Source organism: Cyanistes caeruleus, chromosome 3 (assembly GCF_971803275.1).
Source record: "Cyanistes caeruleus chromosome 3, bCyaCae1.hap1.1, whole genome shotgun sequence".
NCBI classification, from domain to species: domain Eukaryota; kingdom Metazoa; phylum Chordata; class Aves; order Passeriformes; family Paridae; genus Cyanistes; species Cyanistes caeruleus.
In genome coordinates this window covers 79664489-79673315 of record NC_141703.1, presented here as the reverse complement: position 1 = coordinate 79673315, position 8827 = coordinate 79664489, and positions in this window count along the sequence as shown.

Sequence of the window (8827 nt, the reverse complement as noted above, 5' to 3'; positions counted from 1 at the left end):
TGTCCTTGATACAACCAATAGTTTAAAAGAAATCCCAAAAACTGCAATGTCATGGGGGACTGATTTGTATGTGAATAAAACAGGTTGCCCATAGAGGTGGGAGATGCCCTGTACCTGGAAACATTCAATTTCAGATTAGATGAGGCTGTGAGAAACCTGATCTAATTGACAAAATCCCTTGTCATTGCAGGGGCTTGGACTTGATAGGGTATGAAGGTCCCTTCCAACCCAAACTATTTTATATCCTTCTATGAAGGACAGACAGATGTTCTTCTTTTTTCTGTATTTCTCTTTCATTTCAATTCATAAGAGCCACAGCATAGTACAGTCTCACCTGTAAGTGGTGTTACAAAGCAATGTGCACATGTTCTTAAAGAGTGTGTCTTTCCTAAAATACACAAATTTAATAAAAGCAATAAGAAACATCAATCCTATGACTGCCTGCCTGTAAACATGCAACAACCTTCTATCTTTTCAGCCTTAGTCAGAATTCATAAGGAGCTACAAGGGAAAAGGTCCAGATCATGGATTTAAGTGTTAAGTATACAGTGCTGCTGTCCATCACTGTATCTGACCAAATCATCAACACCTCTGTAACTCAAACTTTGATCCTATTCAACTCATGAGGAGAGTTGAACCAAACCTGGAGTAAAATATGATGTGCTCTCTGGCAAGAAAATACTGTGAAACAATCGCAGTGTGGACTTGTTGACTAGAATTTCATGAACTTAACTTTTCTCTAATATCACCTGGTTAGAAGAAACTGGTTTATCTTGACAAGCAATCCCTTAGTATTTCATACATTTATACCATCTACTTTGGAATACAGAAGAATAAGCAGGAAGGAAATCTTTCAGACTCTGCAATCGCCATCTGGCCCAGAGCACTGAAGCATGACTCCATGTTCTTGAAACAGTATATTGCTTGCCTAAAGCTATCAGTTTAGATTCATGGTCTCCATCCTTATCTTCAAAGCCCACAGTATCCCAGAAATACCATTGAAACACCAGGTATTCAGTGCTCTTAACATAATACTGATATAAAACTCATGCATGCTCATAAAACGGATTCAAAACAAACCTCTGTTCACAATGTTATTAGGAGAGAAAGATGGTGAATTTACACAATATATTTAGTGCTGTCTTTATAGGCAGCCAGGTAGTCTGCTGAACACCATAAAGCCCATGTAAAACAATTGACACTTACTATCAGACTGCGTTCACAAGCACTTGAAAATGATATGGTCCTTTAAGATTTCCTTACAAATGTAATAGCAGAGCATCTTGTCATATCCCCAAACTCTCCTCTTGCAAATGTTATTCTGTAATTCTTGAAAGAAATAGAGAAAATGAACCCAATATGAGTATTTGACTACTGTTGATGGTAAAATACATTTAGAAACAGTAATCAATATACCAACCACTAAAGGAAGTATGGAGTAATTAATGAGACAGCAAAGAGTTTCCATTATGGAAAAAGACAATAATGACTACATATGTTCTACAGAAAGGATATTGTAAACTATGCCACTGAAGATTAAAGTTCCTGAATTAGCTTTGTTTGCTCACTTGTTTTAATATCAAGTGTCATTTATAGGAAGCTACACATTCTGTACTGCATCATAAAAATTTCCTGCAATGCAACACTTTACTTTTCAAGCATGGCTTGCTTTAGGGTAAACAGGGTACCAGTAAAGAAGATTCTACATTATTTCTTAACCAAACCTTATTTCTTAATAAAACCTTAATAGTCCTAATACAGGTATCTTTTCTTAGGAAAGGACTGTCTAAAACTCAGCAGCTCGGGTGTTCTGTTGAAAAACAGATTAGAAATGGAGGTACAAATCCAAGGCTCTGAAAATTAAAGCATTCATGAATAGTAATAATAAAAAGTATATGACACCTGGGTATCTAGAATCACCTCTCACAGGAGAAAGAACAGCTAATAGGCTGGAATCATTCTACAGTTTCCAGAGAGAAATAGAGGTATTGCAGATTAGAAGAATTTGTCATCTCTCTGGAGCTCATCGGAAGCATTTATTCCGTAGGCACATAAAGTGTAAATACCCAGTGGGCAGCATCCTTGTCTCTAAGGTTCAAGCACTTACATTTCAGTGAGGTATAACCAAGTTAGGTAGCTGCTGTAGGATTAAGTAGATTTTTCTGTCAGATGATACAGAAAGAGTAGCTTGTACTGACAGCAGCTTACTGACCACAAGGTTAGATAAACTAGTCATACAACTAGTTAGTTATACGACTCCCTGCTATGGTTTGCATAGGTCTTTAAGCCTTGAGTGTATGTATGCCATTTTAAAAACCTGAACTAAAATCTAATGGAAGTTAGGTCTAAATCCATCCTTCACTGATAATCTGTTTTAATCCTGTCACTGATGCAGCAGTACCTTGATCCAAGAGAAAGTCGTACCATCTATAGCACAATCTCATCCATTAGGATAAAAGATATACAAAACAGAGTACAGACTTAAGCCAAGAGTTATCAGACTCTTTATATCAATGGTGGAATGCATTTCTCACAGTTGGCTGTGCAACTTTAGCATCAAACATCTAATTGAAAACACTTTAAATGATATGCACATTCAACTAACATGCTTAAAGTGAATTTTCAAAAACTTCAATTGGAGAACTATGTTCTAAGCTGCTATGCTCTCTCAAATGAGAAGCGAGTGACAGCAAATTCATGCATACATCTAGATGAATATATATAAACCATGAATTAGTGCCATGCTAATTGACAACCTTCTCTAAAATTAAACCAGGAACAGTCCTTTTCCAGCTGTACTTCTGCTATCCTGAACAGATTTGTGTTTCAGAGATGAGCAGTTCTGCTGGTTCCAGGATCTGCATGTTGAACATCTCACCTCATTAAGTGTCACAAAGCCATAAATTCTACACAACCACAGAGGTGAAATATGGTGTGGTCTGGGAGTACTTCACAAACTGTGAATAGAATTTTCTGGAAGCACAGCCCATCCATTTCTGGAAATGACTGCCCATCTGCAAGTGATCCTGACATCCAAATTATAGGACAAGGACAGTGTAGGAAAACCTGATGGGGACAGCCAGCCATGTCTATCCAAACAACCTCTGCTTGCTCCCTTCTCACTGCCAGGCAGCCCCTGCATCTACTGCCTTGCCTGAACATGTTGCATGGTGTAAGAGGCCTAATCATGGGTTTCTGTGTTGCTGAAAAGCCTCAACTTCATTCATCACTGTTTTCATTTCTTTTTTTCTCCCTCTTTCCTTTATGCCTAAAGATCAATAGATTGTTCAGACATACTGCCTTGTAACTCAATAGTGTTCTGCCCCAAGGAGTGATGGTTCAACCATTTTTTTAATCTGAGGGTCTCTATTAGCACCAGGATGTGACAATGATTAGGAGATCAAAGCCCAATATGGCAGAAGAAAATCTTTCTTTTACTGTCAGAGGTAAAAAGTATGGAATTATAATGCATATTTCTTGTCATCCTTATGCTTTCCCCCTCTTAATAATTATGCTCCTGTTCATTTATTCATATATTTAAAAAAATGCACTGGTTTATTTATTTTCTTTGAATTTATTTGCATGTACTCTGCCCTCTCATCAACTCAAATGCTAATAGAGATTCCTTGTATCATTTGCAATAATAATCAAATTTTCATCCTTTCATATTTATTGGTGAGCTTGCTTTGTCTACTAGATTATACATATAATTCTCCTCTAAATTCACTAGTAAGAAACTATGGTATGATAAAAATAATGTTTATGAAAATGTAATTTACACTCTTTGTGATAGGGAAAGTCAGTCATACTAATATGCATTTTAGGGAACTTATCAGATATGAGCCATGCTATTCATGATTGAGAACTCCCAGTTGATGTGCTGTGAAAGATTGTTTTGTATCATTTACAGAATGATGATGCATAGGACTGGGATCTCATTTCTGCAAAATCTAACATCATTTAAATTCGGGTGAAGGAAAAAAGGAAGTGATCATTGGTGTGGAGTAATGGGACCAGGTGATGACTGATTTATTATGTCAGAGATGAAGCTTGACTCTGATCTTTTAAAATATCTTTTCCGTGGAAAAATAACAGGCATTTAAGTACTCTACCTGCTAGATACAAAGAAATTGTCACCACATTTCTGGTATTGAACAGTAATTCAGCCTTTAATCAAAGGAGTCTCCATCTGTAGTTCAGTTAGGTCTTCCAAAGAATTCTACCTGCTAACACTTGTGTGGTAAACTGCCTACATAGGCAGCAAAAATTATGAAATTGAGCTGTATTGAAATTTTTACAATAATTTTATATTTCTGTGAAAAAACCAGGGGATTAGAAGGTGCTGCTCTTTCTGCCCTTGAAATGTTAATAATAAGAGCTGCGAAGCTTGTTACCTTATTTCATCATTGTCTGGCCTGTGGGATTATATCTACTTTACCATGCATCTTATAAAAAAATCTAGACAAGATTCTGCATGTGGTGGGTGTTGATGGTTGGAAATTTCAGTTGAAGTTAAAAACACAGGTTTCATCTAGTTAATATCTTGCTGAAACTATAATTAGAAAAACAGAGCACCCAAAAGAAACAATTATTTGCTGCCTAGATTATTTTCTAGGTGGGAAAAAAAGAGATTTTTCTCTAAAATGTAGTCCTGTTTCCAGAAGAATGGTTGCTCTTATTTTCTCCAAAATGAACAAAGGAAACTGAACAATGAAAAAAAAAAAAAAAAAAGAAAGATGTAGGAAGCTATCAGATCAGAGAAGTAACTACAATGGTGTATGAAGAAATCTAAATAGAGGATCTATGTGTTATTTTGAAACAAATGAAGTACCTTCATCAACCCACATGCATAGGGATATGAAATACCTGGATGCCTTTTTTCACAATCACTACTGTTTAAAATTTCTAGGCTTGCTTTGAGAAGTTCAATCACTAACATTCTCCAAGGAAGATGTGGCCATTGGTCTTGATGGAAATATCATCATTTCCCCCCTCTGCGACAGACTTCACTTAGGGAGTCACTATTTCCTCCCTTTCCTACCCTAAAATGTGCTGTTCACATCTCATACCAAATAGGACCCCAGTTCCATCTCCACACTTACTTTCGCTCCCTCAGTTACCTGGTCTATGGGGTATTCCTGGAAAGGTTTTGTTGGCAAAGAGCTTGCAGTGTCTTCTGTGAGAAGCTTCTGGAAGTTTCCCCCATGTCCAGCAGAGCCAAGGCCAGCTGGCTCCAAGATAGACATGCTGTTAAATCTGGGTTGAGAGAAGGTGTTTTAAGGTTTGATGTTTATTTTCTCATTGTCCTGCTCTAATCCTGATTGGCAATAAACTAATTTCCTCAGGTCAGATCTGTTTTGCCCATGGCATTAACTGATGAATAATCTCTCCCTGTCCTTAACTCATGAACCTTTTGTTACATTTTCTGTTCCCTGTCCAGCTGAGGAAAGGAGAGACAGAGCAGCTTTGGTGGACACCTACTCTCCAGTCTGGGTCAACCCACCACACCTTCTCATATTCCACCACTGTCTTGCTATATATCATTCCAATGGTATGTCAGCATACTTCCCTCAACCGTAAAACCAGACAAAGTACATAGGTAGCAAGAAAAGGGAGCTAACGGGAAGGTATGGGATGATATACAGCAAAGCACAGAGGATATAACTTCTGAGTGCTCAAGCAACACTGGCTGTGACTCCCTTCCACCCACTTCTCAGCAGGATAAGGTTAGTCAGTCTGCCAGAGCCTGTGTTAATGAGTCCTAATTCCCACCCCCTGCGGCTCATTTAGGAATTTGCACAGCTTGCAGGATATGAAGCATCATATGCCTCGTGTAGAGGATGAGGATAGTTAATTTCATAAATCAGAGGGAAGTTTTGAAACTTGTCAAATGTCTACTATTCCTGAAATAGAACTATTTTGAAAACCCAACGGATAACTCAAACAAAACAAAACAAACAAACAAAATAAACAAAAAAAACCAAACACCACAAGACATTTAAAACGGAGACATTTGTTTTGTAAAGAACAGCAGTAAGAACTCTTAAAGCCTTTATTCAGTCCTCAGGCATGGCTGAGGGAATACAATGGTCTTGAAATGTTACCATATAAAATGAGCAGAAGGCAAGTGAAGTTTGTTTTTACTCTAATTTGTGACCAGCACCTAGCCCTGGAGGCCTTCATTCAGCCTAAATTCCACATAAGCCCTTGGTACATCTTTGTTGGCTCTGGGCTTTCAGAGGCAGGCAGCCAATGGGAAATACCAGGCTCAGAGATTTAAAGTGGAATTCAGGCTGGGGGAAAGTTGGCTGAAGTATGATTTTCATAGATTTGTTTTTCCTTGATGTTAAGATAACTTTAAAAATATGTCTGCTTGCACTGTAGAGTAGTGTTTCTCAAGTTTTCTCTATGGGAAACCCAAAAATATTTTCATTGCTTTTAATTTATTAAAAAAGTCAGACAACACCAGTTATAAAAATGACAAAGCCTTGTGATTTATTCAAGTGTGTTTTGAAAAGATGCCTTCAAGTAACAGGAAAGAAGGACTAATTTTTTTTTTTTAATTGTTTCTAACAACACTTCAATGTGTAATAGAAATTGCAAGGGCATTTTTATGAATTTACAACCAGACTGCTGATAAACTCTTATCTACAACAAATAATTAATATCCATTTGAAGTGTACACAACAAGAAGTCTTGGCTCTGGGAGTCTAATGAATGCTCAGTTTCAGCTTGTCCAGTGTATTGTAAGTTTGAACACTTAAAAATTTTCTCTCTCCAGTACCACCCTAATTCCACTGCCACTGAAATTTAATGGCAAGTACAACTGTTAATATGCAGATGACATCTCAACTGAAAATTTAGTAAAGTCAAAACCCAAAAAATGTTGAAAATGTTTTCTGCAGCCACTGAATTATTCAGAAAATGGGGGAAAAAATGAAGTAAAATCCCACGATCCAAAGTTCTTTCTGTAAAGTGATTTTTCTGTTAGTGATTCCATATAAGGTAACATCAACTAGAAATACCTCAAATTGTTCAGACTCCAAATAGTCCTTTTTTTAGACAATTGAAAATTTTGGGATTGATCCAAAATGCCTTTTGTTTTTGGTCATGGATCAGCAACAAAAAAATCATTATTCACCCTGCTATGTTCTCAGGACAATGGGATAGCAAGGCCAGTTCACCACAAATTCTAATGAATACAAAATATACTGCTTAAAAATGGTAAAATATGATTAATTAACAATATTGTTAAAATGTAAGGATCCAGATAAAATTAGCTCTAGATGTTGGACCAGTCTGGGAACACTGAACAATGACTGAGGACTGAAATTCCAAAAATCACTTTAAAAGCTTTCAGGCTGTTCTCTCAGTTAGAAAACTTGTTTGAGAAGAGAATGATGTAGAGGGAAAAACAATAAAGGTCACATTTCTTTGAAGACTTACACAGTGTGTTTAACAATAACTGGGTCTCCAAGGATGTCATTCTTTCATTTCAGGATATCAAATCAGTACAGTAAAAGTGAAAATGTAGAAAATGGTTTAGCCAGAAATTGAATTATTTCAGAAGTCAAAAGGGATAATTTCATGTTAGTAATTTTCTGTCTGCTGTAATTACCCATATTTAAACAGTTGGTAAACTATTTATAAAGAGTTATATGGGTACTCAGAGTAACACTCTTTTCCAAGGAATCTGTAGGTGGGTGGATGCCCACAGCACATCTGGGGAAAGCTTGCTTGGCTGATGTGTCACCACAAGCCACTAAGATATAAACCAGATGCTGAAGCTCCAGAATGGACTACTAACTCTCCCAGGAGAGATTTGATCATGGTTTGGTAGGAACATGCTCTATCTCCAATGGAACAACATATAAACCTTTTTTTAGTTTTTATTTTTGTACAAAAGCTATAATTCTAAATACTGATGAAGGAATAACATAAGGGAGACCACATGCGAGTTCAGCATTGTGAGAAATTTGAAAGTCTCTTTGTCACTGTCATGTGAATCTCAGTATGGATCATGGATGACTCTGGATTTTACACCAGACTATTTTTAATCCATAATATGGCCATCTTCCTGCATTTTGCTTGATTTAGAAAAATCTTTTTGGCCATTCACTTTTCCACTGTGGATATAACAATCTTTATAGTATACGGTACAATAAGAGGTAGGTGACAGGATGATGGGGAGAAAAATTGTGCCAAGGCAACACATTTTTGGACAGTACTTACTATCCACAAATGAACACTTTCTTCTCAGTAGTCATTCCTACCAGTATCTCTTTGCAAGTGACTCACTATCAATCTCAAATGGATGCTTGAAGTGCTACTGCATTGTGGTTTGAAGGATTATACCTCCAATTGGAATCAAGAAAAATTGCTTATCTAATGCATTCTATCATTAGAGGAGGATGATACAGAAGGAAGGTCAATAAAAGGTGCTGTTTGGACACCAGTGAGCCACTCACAGCACTTCAAAAAGAAGTCCAAAGCTGTGAGGCAAGCGTTAGTCAAGTAAGTTCAGTAACAGCTAATTAGTTTTAATGCTTGCTGTAACACAAAGAGGTGAAAAATCTCTGAGATAGAAAAAAAGAACTATATTTCTTTTAGGTATGAGAAAATGTTCTAGCAACAGAGACCCTGTCTCTGATGCTAGGCTGCAAGGCAGCATCACATACATCTCAGCTTATTCACATACAAAATTTCTCGAGTAGTTGGCATTTTTCCATCAGTTTGCCATTGAGGGCTATGAATGCTCCCTGTTTTCTGGAGAGTTTTTCAGTAAGATCAATTACTGGGATACAGTCACATTTCAGTTTGACTTCAA